Source organism: Lepisma saccharinum, chromosome 1, assembly GCF_977018435.1.
Source record: "Lepisma saccharinum chromosome 1, izLepSacc3.1, whole genome shotgun sequence".
Lineage (NCBI taxonomy): Eukaryota > Metazoa > Arthropoda > Insecta > Zygentoma > Lepismatidae > Lepisma > Lepisma saccharinum.
The window spans coordinates 81,695,188-81,712,773 of record NC_139229.1 but is presented as its reverse complement, the minus strand read 5'-3'; the positions used below and the strand labels follow the sequence as shown (position 1 = coordinate 81,712,773).

At 43.3% G+C, this 17,586-nt stretch overlaps 1 protein-coding gene and 1 non-coding gene across 4 annotated transcripts in view; one reads left to right on the top strand and one right to left on the bottom strand.

Moving 5' to 3' along the window:
• The window catches only part of spg (dedicator of cytokinesis spg), a 372,699-nt gene that overhangs the window by 96,949 nt on the left and 258,164 nt on the right, over positions 1-17,586 (top strand). The window lies entirely within an intron of this gene.
• TRNAA-UGC (transfer RNA alanine (anticodon UGC)) lies at positions 16,685-16,759 on the bottom strand. Its single transcript has one exon. It is a non-coding gene; the product is annotated as a tRNA-Ala (tRNA).

The following is a 17,586-nucleotide window of genomic DNA, read 5'->3' as shown; positions in this document are numbered from 1 at the left end:
CATTTTCCTCCAATAGTTCGGCGAACACTCTCTTCTCCCCTATGGTGAGGCTTCCGCAGGAGGCTACCGTTGAATCCACTTTCTCTTTAAGCTTCTCGTGGTGGTTGACCTCGGTGCACAATGCGACGTTTGGCTGGAACCCGCTCTCTTCTCCTTCCCCGGGCTTCATGAACTCGACGTCAAACTCTTCGTCGCGATTAGCCAGAGTTACGAAATGCTTGCCGATATTCAGGACCGAGGCATATCGACTGAGGAAATCCATCCCGATTAACAAGTCGACAGACAAAGACTGGACCACCAAAACTTCAACTTCTACTGGGTGATCGTTCATGGACGCATGCAGAACTGTGTGTCCAAGCGGCTTCTCTCTCGCTTTCCCGGAGAAATCTACGAGTCTGAAATCTCGTAGGTGGCGAAGTTGTGGCCGGCGTACCCCTTCTGTTACTCGCCGCCATGTTGCCTCGGAACAAAGGCTTGCCTCGCACCCCGTATCCAGAAGTCCAGTTACCACCTCGTTTCCAACTCGCAGCTCCACTAACGGTGATCTCGTAGGCCAATGGTCCTCGCGTTTCTCCTCCGCATCCTCATCGCCGTGCATATCTTCGCCCAACCAGGCAGCTCGAATCCGGATTGGCGTGGTTTTTTCTCCTGGGTGGTTCGGCTCGAATTTAGGTGGGTTGGGTGCAGTCTGTCCCGCATCTGAGCCCTGACGCGAGACTCCTAACGGTTTCCCGTGTGGTGGTAATTTGACGGCCCCGGCTGCGGTGATCCATGTCTCGAACCCGGGCCGTTCGCATTCCTAGTCGGGCTCCTCTGGACCCCCATCTGGCCGCGCCTTGTGTTCTCGTTGTCAGAACGCGGGCTCCCCGGTCTACTGTCCGGATGACGTTGGTAATAGCCGTTGCTTACCCGCCCGTTGAAGAAGTTGTTGTTGTCGCTGTTGCCATGGTGACCCGGCGACCTACGGCTCGGTCCACCTCGACGTCTCCTTCCTCGGCACTGGCGTCTGCGTCGCGGTGAAGGCGGATTGTCTAGAAAACGGCTTACTTCGGCTCCTGGAGCGTGTTGCTGCCCACCGTATCTTTGCTGGACCAGATGGACGCGTGGATGCTTATTTCCTCGGCTTCCTTCGTCCTCCGGTCGTCTCCTTTTGTTCCATCTGTCACTCCGCGTCCTCTCGCGTTCCTCCTCGCACTGGTTCAGGTTCTCTAGCGTGAGCGACATGGCTTCTGCATCGAAAACGCACGCCCCGTTGAGATGCCGTCTTATCTCTTGCGGGTAATGATAAATTAGGGCCGCAATTATCTCCGACGTGGTCATCTGTGGCTGGAGAGCCTGGAATTCATTGAACTTACGCCAGAAATATTGCGAAAAAGTAAGTCCCCCGTTCCTGTCGTACCTCTCGTTCCTCAGTTGGATAAGCATCCTTTCCACTTGCATGGGGCGCTGAAAGTGCGTCAAGAACGCTTCCCTAAACGCCGAGTATGAATGAAAGTGTCTTTCATTCCGATCCAGCCAGTTCTTTGCCCGATCTTGCATTAGGCCTTTCAGCACGAGTAATCGCTCCCCATCCGCAAGTCCTAACTCCCGGGCTGTTGCTTCAAATTCCTCGATGAAGGCAGACGGCAATATCCTGTCGGCCCCGGAGAACTTCTTGAAATGTTTCTTATATTCAGGCGGGAACAGAGCTCTTCTCGTTGGTACTGGTTCAGACCGTATATCTTCCCGGCTTGAAGTTTGGGCTTCGAACGGTCGCGGCGATGGAAGATGTAGTCCAGGTTCCACTTCGCTTCCCCCGTTGACAAGCGTAGTCGGTCTTGCGTCACTCGCGCGCCTTGAAGACGAGGGGACCGCAGCTGGCTGCGATGACGTCATGGCTGCCGGCTCTCGCGATGATCCCGGAACGTCGGCTACGTTCAGGCGTTCCAGTTTGTCCTCTATTTCCTTTATTTTGTCGGAATTCCCTTCCGCTATGCTCGCTGCTCGCCGCACTTGTCGCTCGAGGGCATCGTTGCTCCGATTGCAGGCCGTCTCCAGCTGTGCACACTGCTGGCCGATGTGTTGCAAAGCTCCTTCCTGTTCACGCACGCTCTGCGCCAGTGTTGCCACCTTGGCTTCCTGTTCATTGAGGCGAACGTCAGTCCTGGCGATCCTGGATTCGATTCGAGCCTCGGATTCTTGGATCGTCTGAAGGAGCTGTTGTGTCACTTCTTCTCCGGAGGCGCGAACCGTCCCTTGGAGGCGTTCTTCCATCCCTCGTACGTCGGTCTGCATCCCTTGCACCTCAGCCTGCAATCCTTGGATGTTGGTTTGCACTCCTTGCATTTCAGCCTGCAATCCCTGGATGTTGGTCCGCATCTCGGTCTGCATCCTGGTTTCCATTCCTTGCATGTTGGTCCGCATCTCGGTCTGCATCCTGGTTTCCATTCCTTGGAGCATCTGGAGGACCAGCTGGAGTTGGTTGGCACCACTGCCACTTCCTACGTCATCTTGTTCCTTGCTGTGGTCGCTGTCCGCACGTGACGATGTACCCCCTTGGGCACTTGGTATCTCCCTTTCCATTTCCAACGGGCCCTTGCACTGAAGACAAAAAGGTCTGGCTCCCTCGCCGTCGATTTCGAAATCAGCAAATTCCTTTCCACAAGCCTCGCAAACCATCATGACGTCACTCTTGTTCAAACAGTCTATACGACGATTTCTTAATCTCATGAAGGCCTTTCCTTAATTATCTGCTCAATCTTCTGTCGCACTTTGGAACAGTTACGCAAACTTACGCGAGCTCACGCAAAATGTGAATTACAAATCGATACATAAAAAGAAAAAGGAGGTCCGTCGGGAATCCCTTATCCCGCAACTCAGCCTGATGCCATAAATTATGCCAACAACCAAAAAAAGTACACAAAAAGTACATAAAAAATGCCCTATGCAGCTGCCCTTGCTGCTTTCGCCGAAAAAAAATATCTGCCCTATTGTTACCAATTACGCCCAATAACGTGTCCTTACACGTGAACATACGACAAATACATGGAAATAACCCTCGAAATACAAAACGAAAAACACACAAATCATCAGGAACCTAATACAAGAATTTTATGCATGACGTATACAACAATGAAATTTCTACCGCTCTCGCAACCTGGCTTTCCTGGAAAGACATGACAAAAGTTGCCGTCCCATGTTCGCGGCGCCAAATATAACGAGTGCACTCACGGCCCCCAAAATGACGTGTCAATCATACCCCGGCACGGGGCCAAACGTCGTTATGTGTACGGGAGACCGGTCGTGACTCACGGTCCAGTTATCAAGTTCGGTACTGAGACGGTCGTTTATTGTCATACTATTGCGAGGCGGAGATTAATACCTTGAAAAGTTACACTGTTTTGTTTACCTTTGATATGTAGATTCGAACAATCATAAAACACTAATAGCATAATATCTGGTACCTGAAAACGTCAAATAACAACACTGACGAACGGTAAAAAGTGAATATATATTGTAACAACAAAAAAAAAAATATTGCAATCAACAACTGTTTACAAAGCCTCCTCAAACGCTCTCTCATTCATTCTATCTCTCTTTCACACACATGAGGTATTTTTACATGTGAAGTATGGATACAAATCATGGATCTCATTTACATATTATTCCTTTTAATTTTTAAACCTTTATGTGAATTTAGGGCATTTGTCTGCCAGCTCCTGTGCTCTTTTAAATTAACTTGAGTGCCAGCCCTCGGAAAGCGGTTAACTAAGACAATTGGGTCGGCGTGGTTAAATCTTTCGTTCGAATGAACGTATGCGTTGACTCGTAAGAACGACATTACAAGTTTCTCGGACGGGGGTATTACCTATAAGCCTCTCTCGTCCAATGAGAACAACTACTCAATTACATAGTGATGCAAAAACTTAATTGGCTCCAGCTGCCGGAAATACACAAATCAATCGTCGGCGCGAGCGAAAATTACATCAAAAACCACTAAGCAACAAATAATACTATTTCACGCACACGACCTTGCAATAAAAACAACTACGCTTTCCACAATTAAAAGGACTCATCAGTCAACTATTGACAAATTAAATGGCGCGACGGGGCGGTCGGTTACACAAGAAATGGAGCACACTTTGACAATTTACACTAAATATTAAAGAAATGAAATGGAGCTTCTAACGCTGAATGCAGACAATTAAATTAGGACATCTGAACATGAAATTACCCCTTTTTATAACAATACCAAACAATTTTTAGACGCGGAGTTAGGTTTGGGTTTTCCTGAGTAACTTTGCAAATAAGTGAGACTTCGGCGTTAACTGTACGGTGTTGATACTGACGACGCACGTTTACATGGATATGAGACCCTCTGAAGTATACTGTACCAGACTCTGCTACATGGCGTGGTCGTTCATCTCTCCTGGACGCGGGACTTGCACACGGTTCCTTTGTGGCGAAATTGTCCTCCGAGGTCGATCGCGACGAAGAATAATTGCGACGATATGGTGTACTTGCACCTCCTTAGTACTTCGGGCGTTCCTCTTGCCACTAGCGTCGGATGTACGTGGTCACGCGCCGGTCAGGAATCTCTCTGGTGGCGGGCTTCGATTCGGCGTCGTTCTGGAAGCGTCGTTCTGGAAGCGTCGTTCTGGAGTCGTCCTTCAATCTCTCCCTCTGGCTTCGATCGGCGTCGTTCTGAAGACGTCCTTCAATCTCTCTCTCTGAAGACGTCCTTCGGGCTTTGGTTGGGACGTCGATCTGACAGCGTCCTTCGGGCTTTGGCTGGAACGTCGATCTGAAAGCGTCCTTCGGGCTTTGGGCAGTGGTTGGTTTTGGCGTCGTCTGGCTGGCTTCTGCATCGTTGCGGGCGTCAGGAGGAGCGACGGCCTCCCTTCTCAATCTTCTTTAGCCCTCCATCCTTATGTAGTCCACGCTTGGCAAAAACAAATCACCGCGTAATCTTCACCAAAATAAGGCGCACACTGGTAACTCCCTATCTGCAAGTCGCTCACAGTACGTAAGGAAACAAAGTTCACGGACACAAAACAATGATCACGCGAGAGTGTAGCGCGGAGATGCTTTCTCTGTGAAATCCGGGTAAAAAAACTGTGTCTGGGGTGGTAGCACCGCCTATATATAAGAGATTCGAATTCTTCCGTTGAACAGGACGCTCTAGTGGCTTGGCTTCTCTTTCAGAGGGGATGCGAATGACCTGTGTCCATTGTCTTGAAACTCGGTCACCGAGGCGTCTTCGATCCTTACAGGCTTGCCCTCCAGCTGGTCTCTCTGGTCATCCGTGAACATGGGTTCGAACGCCCGCTGCGACTCGAGCCCGGTAGCGGCGAAAATAATCTTTCCTTATCTCCGCGTTGGTGCAAATATGTCATGTTCTAAGCGGCGGCTGTCACTCAAGAAAAACCCGTCCCCAACTCCGGACGTCTGGCTCGGATACAAGTTTATTCACAAAATAAGATCAAACCTCACACTTTCATGTTTGTGCATAAAATGAATCAATATATATAAAAATAATTTATATCGAACTGCGTTTCACATGTCACTAGATACCGTGATACAGTGATTTCGCACCCAGGTTCACGTGCCCATTGTTCGTCTTCATCGCGTTCATTCCTGCATTGCGTGGCTCCAGCTAGATCCTTCGAAGATCTGACAATGACTCTGGGCTTCGGGATACTTTCGTCCCTGCATCCATCTTCCTTCCGTCAGACGGACGGGGATTACTTCTGAATGCCTAACGAGGGCTCTTAACTCGATTTGCATACTTGCGGCTCCTGATGCCACCTAGCGGTCGGGGCATTTAATGTTCCCCGCCCAATTAGGAGGGCTGGAAGAGTCCGGAACTTTATTCCGCCGCTTAAGCTAATTATGGTCCCTGCCCTTAGCATGAGGGATGGGAAAATGCTCTAAGTTATGTGATCGTTAGAAGCGGAGCATTTGGATTTCTTTTCTTTTGGGGGTTTTCGTGGCTCTTACATACAGGGCGAACCAAAATTTTCCGTACAAGAATGTTGATTATAGCCATGGTTTCCAAAGTGTGCGCCTAGACTCCCTGAGGCGCCGCAATATTTTCACTGAAATGACACTTACATATTTTTAGTACTTTTTACGCACAAAATGTTTCTGAATTTGAAATATGTGTTTATTTTTTAACTTAAGGCAAGCAACATAACCGCAATATCTGAGCGTTGCGAGTGTTAGATAGGCCTACATTCTTACTTGGGCGCTGTGGAAATATCTTGAAACACTTAGGACGCCGTGAAACGAAAAAGTGCGAGAACCACTGGATTATAGTGAATGCATCTTCTCCTGGTAGCTGACCGCGGATGCGATTTCTGCCTGTCAATTGTTTTCTAGAGTGTGTGCGCTGGAGCAGGTGGCAATCTCAGTTGCGAAATAGACGCTGTGTCGATCCTTTTTTTTGATAGATCGATTGACTTAGGTTATTTTACTTCCCCTTCCTGCCACTTTTGGCTAATCGCGAAGATGAAGAGGAGTAATATGATTATATTGATGAAGGTTCGCTAAGTAAGAACACCCATACCCAGTCTGGGATTCGAAATCGGTATATCTTTGTACGCTGTGCTAACCACTCCGCCACGGAAAACGGCGAAGAATAATACAAATGCAAACGAACGCCAGGGTTTCTGCGTTCGAATCCTGGCCTGGGAATGGGTGTTTTTTGTGGGTGTCCCTTCAGTTTCATCATGTGGCATCAGAAGTGGCAGCCAAGGGACGCTAAATAAAAAAAGTCAAATCAAACCAATGCAAGTTATTTAAGTCCGGTCTGTAGAGAATTTTGTTCAGTATCTCTTACTTTACCTTACATATAAGCAAGATATGACAGTGCAACAACAAGAACCCTTTGATGGAAGTGGAACCAAAACAGGAGTTTACCGAGAACTTTTGAGTCCGGGAGAGGTTGGAAAATACATTTAGCGGGAAAAGGTGTATAAATCAAGCTTTTGGGGAAAATTTAGCGGTACCGTGAAAATTCGTTCAGCGCCTGGGAAAATCTCAACAACTATATGACATTGCATCGTAGAAGATACGGAGCACTTGAGCACCAGACGTTAACCTCTCTGTCTGACTGAGTCATTGTTCATAATGATTATCTGTCTCTTTTGAAAAGCGAGGCTCGCCCTGTTTAAAGGCAAAACGTCGAAGGTTGGCCGCCGCGAAGGCCAAGTGCAGCCTCCGAGGGGAGCGCGTTGGGGCAGTCCTGCCGGGTGCGTTGGCTGCGAGATATCGATTTTCAGGGATCCCCCAGAGACGGCGCTGTCTTCGGGGAATCTCTCCGAAGACAGAGTGGGGAGAAATGTTGTCCTGAAAGAGCCCTGCGTAATCAGATGTAAGCAACGTCTGCTCGGGAGGAGAGCGCTGCACTTTATTCTCCTCTCGCGTTCCCCGCTTTGGCTGCGGCGTCAGCCGTATTGTTCTACAAGAACAGTTCATTTTCTAGATAGCTCTTCGCGAAGTCTTGAAACCAGTGCTTCATTTCTGGAGGCAGGACGCTACTTCACTTATTTTGAACGACTGGGGAAAATACATACTTTCAAAGCAGCGAACTTCAGAACTTCGAACTACAGGGTGTTCTGAATTCGTTCCCAGTCAGAAAGAGAGAAAATTGGATCTCTTTTGTGGCCGAATTATACCTACCTTCGGAGGCTAATCGATAAGAGGTCCTACCTTCGAAGGGTTTGCTACGTTAGAGAAGGTTGAAAATTTGCAAATACAATTTGGTCTGTGAGACATTGTCAGATCGACATACATTCCCAAAGTTTAGCATGTTGCTAAGAGTTCAAAAACTTAGCAATATGTAAACAACCATAATAGTAGTCTATATATTATGGATATTCTGGAACTGCGAGTTCCTATGTACGTATACAGAATTTGTCTTCAAAATGAAAAATGATCTGGAAGGTCTAATATATACCTTAAAGAGCACACTTCGTTCTTATTGTAATTGCAGTAGTACAGTTTGAGTCTAAACGCTAAATATTGATATATGAAAAAATCCATTTCTGGAGTGGCGCCTGCCACGTTTTGTTCAAGTTGAACTACTGTAATTCGGTAAGTTTATTATGCATCACAGTCTTAAGTATTATTGTTGTCCGACGTAAGACTTTAAGGTTATCCGGATCTGATCAATTACAACTTTTTGCAAAATATTTCTTGTTTCATTGAATCAAGTAGATGTTTTCAATTTTGAAGAACTAATAGATATCTGTTTAGGATTTCTGAAGAGCATTCAGGAGATCTTTCGATCCTTACGTCTGCTGTTTTCATGTGTCCTAGAAAAACAGGCTTCCGTTGGCGGTAGTGTATTACAATAACACCGAATTCAATTTGCTCGAAGAATTTTTTGGATGTAATAGGAGAAAGTCTCAAGATTTTTTTTTTTTTTTTTTTTTTTTTTTCTTCCGCAAAGGCTGAAGCAAGACCAAGGCCCAACCGAGCCTGCAACGGATTTCAGTAGCATTAACCTGAAGGAAGAAAAAAAACAAGGATTGCTTGCGGTAAATCCACCGTCGTTCCCTGGGTGCTCTCGTGTTGGCCAGCGAAACCGTAAAGATTGCTCCCAGCCAAAAAAGATACGGACGCCGTCCGGCAAAGCTTTTACCCAAGGCGTCCGAAGCGCCTTGATGGCAACCACGTGGTCCGTGTCCGGTCTGTTTATGCGTCTTGATGGGGAGGAAGCGGTGACGTGATGCGGGTTGATGTCACGTCTCTGCTATTCACAACGGCACGTGATTGGACTCCTCGGTGGCCATCTGCTGGATGGGAGCTGGTGATCATCGTCCGCGGAAATGAACTTCTCTGAATTTTATACACTCGGAGAAGAAATGAGGCAGGCGACAATGCTTCTGGCGCTGACATCCATTTCGTGGAAGTTGTAAGCTTATCAAATTCCTTATAAAATAATTGAAGTGACGACGTGTAAATATAACCATCTTATCCCGTTCTACTCTCGGCATGACGTTGCATGTTTTACCTGTCTGGCTATTGCTGCACCCTCGTCATCTTCGTCGTTGCGATTAGCCTACAGTTATGGAGCGACAGATAATTATTTTCCATTTGGCTTTTCTTGTCAGTTGTAGCTGTAATCAAATTGAGCTGATGGTAGCCTCATTGTAATTTCCACAAATTTTACTGAGCCGACATCAATGGTACCACAGTGCGCTACAACGCCAGAGATATCGGGTTCAGATCCCGGTCTTTATCTGAAATGTCCGGATATCCAGATTATCATAAATATCCGAAATGCCCGAATGTGTGTATTTTTCGGACAGTTTTACAGTTTATCCCTTTTTTGGCTTTCCACATATTCATTTATTCGTCATGTTCGTATTTGTTACGTGCGTATTCTCTACAATTCCCTTGTCCAAGCCTGTCTGTTTATCCGTTTTACGAATTTTTCCCATATTTAACTTTTTTGCGTAAAACAAGATTTCTGCATTACTAAGCTCAGTATATATCCACAATCTTTTCCACCGTAACAAAAGAAAATAAAAGAAAAAAACATGAAAGAGATACAGTTTAGAATATAACTGTTTGGTGTCCCGATCCCTTATTTGGTAATTGATTCCTTTATTTCATACACCGGTCTTACCAGAATAGCATAATGAACTTGAAAAATGAAATAGCGATCTCAATACACGGATTATCCGGATATCCGTATTGTTAAGATATTCGAATTATTCGTTGGATCCGAAATGGATATCGGATAATTTGATTATCCGTTATCCGGATTTTGTGGCCATCCCTAGTATGCATGCATTGAATTCTTCCAAAATTGTTGAGGAGTGCGCGAGGGTTGACCTTTGTTGAAGGCCCTCAAATATGAACCTCTCTTCCGCGTAACACAAAACCGTTTGCTCTGGCTCCTTTAACCAGTGTAATCCTCCATAGGGATTAATATCAAATATGTTGAGGCTTCTCAACAGTTTTTTTTTCTCTTGAGTTTCGAATTTTGGCGTGGTATTTCAATAAATTTGAAAATACCGTTTTTGTGAAAACTCGATGACCCTCACATTGGCCCAAGTTCGAATCTGATGACTAGGAATATAGCACTTCATCGCACACAATATTGTCTTGTTGGTTGGTTGAAGCATGAAGCCAAAATATTCCAACTGTTACACTGATACAACAATACAATAGTTTTCCAAAGCTATTAGTGTCCGTTGCCCTTCCCTTAACCAGCTGATTCTAACATGCCTTAGCCTTGGTGATGGAAGGCGTATTTTTCATGACCGCGAATTTTAATGGCTGTCAGCAAACGACGAGAAAATTATACCTTTCAGATAGACGCATTGCTCCGGGTCGTCAGAAAATTTTCACTCTTGGAAAAATCATTTTCTTCAATACCAAGAATCGCATCTTGTGGTCTTAGGATAGAACTTTCGACGTTTGGTTTTTGCTTTTATTTATTGTGACGGATAACTTTCTTTTCCAGTCACTTTCATGCATGTTTGGCTTCTACGCTGTAGGTCACGTTGGATCATTCGTGCGGCAGTTCTGACCCAGAGTACTGGGTGAAAAAAATAAGGGTCAATGTGACGTTCGACGACATAAAAAAGAAGAGAAGTGCAGCTTCTCTAAACTGTGGAATACAACACGCAAGTGGTTTAGTAGTTCCTCGATTGGGACATGAAAACTATTATTTTCCTCTCAAAGAATGAAGTCCAGTGTGAACTAAACACGGTGGATAAAAATCATGATATTTTTTTTTAAAAAAAAGAAAAGAAAACGCTTAAAATTGCTTGTATGCTTTTGGCACTTAAATATAGATATACTTTTGTCTTATACAGGTCGAAATTTTGTCACCAGACGCATGCAACGTGCGCCTAAGTATTGTCCATACATTTACGTGAAAAATCAAAATCATAATTTTTGGTCTAAATTTGAGTTTTAAGTGAAAATTTCTCCGCACCTGGTAACCCTACCATTCACGTCTACTTTTTTATTATTATAACAATTTGGACATTAAGTGTTCCGATTAAATCAGTAAACCAATCATGTAGGCTATCACTGGGTTAATAAATTTATGTTATCATTTATCCACTTGAAAGCAAGGTGGAATATGATTTTTACCATATTTATCTTCGGGTGGCTTGATTAATAGTTCATTTATTACAGGTGGAATATATGTTAGGGTTATTGCCTACGGATGGAGTGAGTTGGTTGGTGGACAGGGGATGTATAAATATATAAGGAGTGGTTCTTTAAATATCCAACTAATATTGTACAAATATTGTATAAACATTGTTAATTTGCTGAAAACATCTGAGAATTGATCTTCAACAGTAAATACCAACTCTTAACAATATGTGGGATCATTTTTTGGTGTTTAATATTGTTGATTGTTGTCAAGTGGGGCAGCTTTCAAGTGGGTAGTTTTCTTCACAGCCCTATAAGCACTGCAAGTCCGCTTGGGTCGCAAGTTTCCTCTAAGCTTTGGTTGCAAATTGTTCCAGACATGTATGTACATCCCCCACTGCCGCAGAGGTTAAAACCGATGGGCGACCACTTCGTATTTTGTCACATACACTTCCGCTTTTCCGAAATCGACGCACTAGTTGTTAAACAGTTGTTTGTGAGGTACAATAAGGGGGAACCCCCGAATGTATCCTAACCTCCACCCGCATACATTCGAGGGTATGCGCATGTCCCAGTGCCTCTGTGAAAAACTGGGACGACAGTTGCTCGTTTTACGGTTCCCCCGATATTGTTACGCTCCATTACTTTATTTGAAATTTGCATTTTACATAAATCTGGAAATAAAAATTTGACAATTACAATAATATTTAATAACATAATATATAATATAAATATAATTTAGTATAATTACATTGGTATCAGTACAGTACAATGTTAATACATCTATACCTTTCATTTTTTACATGAACCTTCGCTGGAATATGTTTAAAATACGATATAAGTATTGTGTGTATGTATGAATTGTTTAACATATACCGGATTTCGGGATCCGAAATCTAGTTTTGAGAGCTCACGCGCCCTGCATGTTACAATTTTCTTGTTACAAACAGTGCACAGGGGTTGGATGGGTATGCTTCACCTCAGAGGCTAGGTGTTCCGCTGTCGGTCTCCAGCTCCCATATTTGAAGATAGTTTGATGTGATTATGCGCGGTCAGTTCCCATTTGGAATTGTAAAATGTGTGTAGTATTGTGTGTGTGTGTGGAAGAAAGTTACCTGCTGCCTTGTATGTCTGTTTGCTGAAATGAATACACTTCAGCAGAAAGCAGCATAGTAGATATGAATTATTGATTGATAAAATAGAGGTAGTACAATACAAAAGGTAAAAATTATTTGAAATACCGTATAATAAATTTAATTTTGAATGAGATTTATGGATTAGAATTTCTAAATGCATTGTATGATATGTAGTTTAGAGAATATCGCCGGAATACCGACGTTTGAATGGTAGCTGGTGTGCCAGCTAGGTGTTGTGAGTTTGTTTTGAAGCCAATACTCTTTCCATTTAATCTTTATGTCTTACTCCTGGTAATCGGACGGGCGAATTCTTCTCCGCTCTGCGGCCTCCCTTCGTCCAGTGGAAACAACACAGTGCCTTCGTCTGGAAACATTGGTGGGTGCTTTCTCCTCCTCCTCCCCTTCCTCCTCTACAGGAGTAGGGGACAAAGCACGAGAAGCAAGGGGCCTTCCAGCAGTTCTTCTCCTGGTTTCCATGGCAGATTGGGGTCTGTGGTATGTGTATTGGCTGGGCTGGTCGCCTTTGCTGTTGCTCGAATCTTCCCAACTCCTCCAAAGAGTGCCTTGAATCTCTCTATCTGTTGCTTACAGAGTAGGATTGTTATATCATATGTTGGAAGTTCCCTCTTCATGTTTTTGATGTTCTCACCTGATCCTAGGCAGAAGAAGACCTTTGCTCTGGGGTGTCTTCCGGAGCTTCGCAGGCGATGCATTTTGTGGAAGTTCTGCTGCCTATCCGGTGTAGGTGCTCTCCGTAAGGGCCATGGCCTGTCAGGAAGTGCATTAAGCCCTTTGTGGCATGAGCAGTTATCAGTTTGTTTTGACGTAGGTTTGGGACGAAGCCGAGCGTCCTTCTTCCATTCCGGGCAACGTCCCATTCCCCTTGCCAGGCATCCATGAATCTTTCTCTTATCTCCCGTAGAGTAGGTAAGAAAATTCCAACACATTTAGTAAGGTTTTCCTCGTCTCCCTTCCTAAACCAATATTTGGCCGCCCTCCAGCGGAACTCCAGATCCAGAGGTATCCCGTAAGGTATCCCAGAAGGTGTCCCGTAAGGGCAAGCAATTCCTCCGTACAGACTGTTCCGAAGGCCCCCGTTACTCGCAGAAGAATCCTACGTTGAGAGCCCCTAAACATTCTGATGTTCTTTTTCAGTGTCAACCCCTCCATCCATGTGGATGACGCATATGTGGCTATTGCTCCATAAATTGACTTGGTATATGCTTCCATTATGCTGGAATTTAGATTAACTTGGTATGATGTCAACCTGGTTGAGTTTTTGCATTGTCATTTCGGCTTTGATAGTTATTTTTGTATGTGTCTATCGAATTTTAATCCTTCACTTATAGTTACCCCAAGATATTCAAAATGTTCTGCTCTTTGAATGATAGAACCAGATAGTTTTATCAATGGGTTTCTCCTGGTGCTAATTTTTACCCTTTAAAAACAAGTATTTTGTCTTTTCTGCGGATAGTTCTAGCTTGGCTTCCCTGCACCATATTCTTAGGGCCTCTAGAGCTTCATTAACTTTGTGCTCAACCTTAGCACGGGAGTCGTCTGCACATACCATAGCTATGTCATCCGCGTAGGCAATAACTTTTGTAATGTTACTGTTATTACCGAGATCACGAAGGCAGGGTTCTAGGTTAAGGTTCCATAAATGAGGTACAGCAGAAGCAGGGTATTTTTTCAGGAAAACTTCTTGCACATGATTGTAACAATGAGTAGTAAAATATTCTTCAATAATGCACGCGCGCGAGCGAAGAAAATTCAGGGTAGCCAGGGGCAGCCTAGGATTCTCTCAAGAGTCCAATTTCGGTACAAAATCATGATTTAAGATTTTTCACGTGAATGTATGAACAATACTTAGCCACATGTTGTTTGCGTCTGGTGACAAAATTTCGACATGCTAGTGTTTTCATGTTTATTTACAGTTTAATGATAATGACACTATTTATGGTTTAAGATGATTAGTATTTTACCTTTTTTAATACACTATTTTTGGTATTTTTTCCTTTAAAAATTATTGAGTTTTAAATCAAGAGCGTTTCGATAAGTCCATATTTACCACTTGTTAGGGTCTTGATCACTCTCCCTTTATTTCCTTTCCTCCAATTCCACGGGGAGTTCTTTCAGAGCTGCCAATATTCCTATCAGCACATATCAACAGGTGAATGACTATGAAGAGCGACGCATAGCGTTACGCAAAATTGGGAAGGAGAACATAACAACTGATGAGGGAAAACGCTCAAAATCAAAATAAAACAAATACCATCCTTTTGAAATCACCATTGCTTAGCTGCATGGCTGGGGAGAGACCTGCGCTCGATCGCCAGCTCTAAACTTCGAAGGAGACGAAGAAAGTGAGCGGAAACATCCATCGCGACACTTTAGGCTGCTCTCATACTGAACTAGGCTTTGTGGCGGTCCTCTCTCGAACCTTTAGGCCATCCTCTGTCGTCAGCGTCCTCGAGCAAAAATCGCCTTCGAAAAACTATACAATCGCAGCTATTACATTAAAAAAAATCATGAAGACAAAGCGTCCATCCTCATCTTTACCTTCCTATTTTCTTCAATCACCTTTCAATATCCTATGTCATCTGTTCCTTCACATCGGCTAAAACTCAGTGGGCTAATGGGATACTCTGACCCCTCTCAGGTACGGGTATAGTAGTACAAATACATGGGATATGAAGCTTCAAGTGTTATGTACTAAATCATTTGATAGGCTACGGAAAAGGGAGATTTTATAAATGAATAACATCTGTTTCCGAAGAAAGGTCTGCGTCTTCCTCTTCAGTAGGCTTCTTTATGGGCAATTATTTTCCTGAAGATGGTTTATTTTCAAGATACTTTTATAAATTCACATCTTAGTTACATATCTCCATAAATAAAGGACAGAACAGATTTCTTTCTTATAATTAAATCTACGCGACTTTTGCAGTTTATTTACATAATATGGATCAAGTTGTCATATTAGTTATATGAAGACGACCAGGCGCTTGCTTGGAACTTTATGAACGCTCCGTGACATAATGAAGCATAACTTTGACGTGACTGGCGAAGGTTTTAAGTATTGACTCCGATTTTAATATAAATTGGACATTATGGTCTGGCTTCAAGATATATGCAGAAATACAAACTGCTATAATTCGTAATATTAGAGACATCGACTTGATATCGGGTATGGCAACATGTTAGCATGTTCACAGGGCGAAACCTAACCATGCCAGATATCAATAATGAATAACTTGACCAATAAATAATAATCATGGAGACGAAATAATGTGAACTTATTCTTCCGTATGATGGCATGTTAGCATGCCCACAGGGCGAACCTACTCATACGGCAGAATAACATTAAGTCCTGTTGCTTTATGCAAGAATTGAAAATATATTACGTATAAGTTTCGAAGAAATCAAACTGAATTATCACAAAGGTCGAAAGAAATCGTAAATTAACTTATTCTCACGCATGGTGACATGTTAGCATGTCCACAGGGCGAACCTAACCATGCGTCAGAATAACAGTAAGTTCTGAGTCGAAATTTAACATTATTTTGCTAAGATTTTATTTAAAATTTCAGAAAACTTCAAAATAAAGTTTAAATTAACTTATTCTTTCGTATGGTGAGATGTTAGCATGTCCACAGGGCGAACCTACCCATACGACATAATAACTATGTCTCTAAGCTAATTTGGGAACGAAGACTGAGTTCTTGAACCCTCCCATAAAGGGAGCTGAGCATTTAAGATGTTAATCCATCGGAGTCAGTGATGAAAATGCCCCAAAATTAGGTTCCGAAGCTGTATTTATACCCCGCATGTCAAACAGAGCGCCTCCCGTGACACAAAAGATATACATAGCTACAGCTGTGATATGCAAAACTAATTTGTGTATAATGGCAATATTCTAAAGATTAAACAGTATGTTCCATAAGGTTCATTTTTCTTTGTCTAAAACAACAGTTATGATCCTTAAAGTTTCTATAATATTCTCTACTATAAAGTTGTCACATTCTTAAAAACTTCTTTCCAATGACCATAAGGCTTATATTACTAATAACTTCAACTGAAATTTAGCTCTTATGGCCTTCATAATAGTTTGATTCTAAAACTGAGAACACATATTTTTGACTAATTGTCAACAATGAAAGATTTTGCTTTCAAGAAGCTTGCAAATAACAAATTCTAAACTTCCCGAATGACAGAATTAGGTCATTAGTTCAACTATTAAATATCTCATCTTTCATAACGTTTTTATAGTGAATATAAAAAAGTAAAATAATTAAGAATAATATTAAATATGACCGAATCTTTGATATGGTTCGGGAGGATCATATCACACTATGGTTTGGTTTGAGTTTCTGTTTTAAGTCCACTTTATGCACAGTAAGGCTAATCGGGACTGGACCTACAGTTTAAAGTGGAATCCGAACCACTTGTGCCTCCACCGGGTATCGAACCCGGGACCCCTTGATTGCAAGGCAATGACGCTACCACTGCGCCATGGGGGAGGCCCATATCACACTATGCCCCAAACTCTTATTTATTTATTTTTGTTACCATGCCAACCTCAACGTTAACAAAAGCATAAATGTAGGTTTTGATGCACCTTTGCAATTCTGAGAGTGTGAAAGTTGAGGAAAGTAAACATTGTCTTTGATGAAACCCCACAGGAAAAAAATCGCTCACTGTGAGGTCAGGTGACCGAGGAGATCGTCATCGAAAAGGTCGCACACAACATTCTTGAGAAGGTTTGGTGACAATGAGAGTACTGCGTGGGCATCTGCCCTGCACACGTTGGGAGCACATCGAATGCATTTAAGGTCTGTGTAAGACTTCAAATATTCCTCTTCCAAATGATGTTAATATCATGGAGAGGTTTTCTCAGGATATCAGCCAGGTGATTTCCGGATGGGCTTCCGAGCTTTCGAGAGCTAACGTCACTCTTATCTTTGGGGATGGAAGTGCAGAGATATGTCAGGGGGCAAATACATATAACCTTGCTGCCAGGCAGGCTTCAAGAGATAATATCATGTATTTATTGGTGAAAATATAGTCTACAAAATATCGACCAATAATTTGTGAACGCGGTGTATAGCGTTTCTCAACCTGTGGCGTTTGGTGGGTCGCTAAGTCGGGATCGAAATTTACTGTGTCTTGCAAACCAATTACATTTAAAGTACTCAGGTATTTTGTTTCAACAATTTAAATTCAACCTGTGTTGTACGTAGTCTAAACTCTACATTTCTGTTGTTCGTGCTCTACCATTGCACATTAGCCACATTAGTTCGGCGAGTGAAAAAAATGTTTTCAATTTCAGTATGTGTGTTTAGTTATGTTA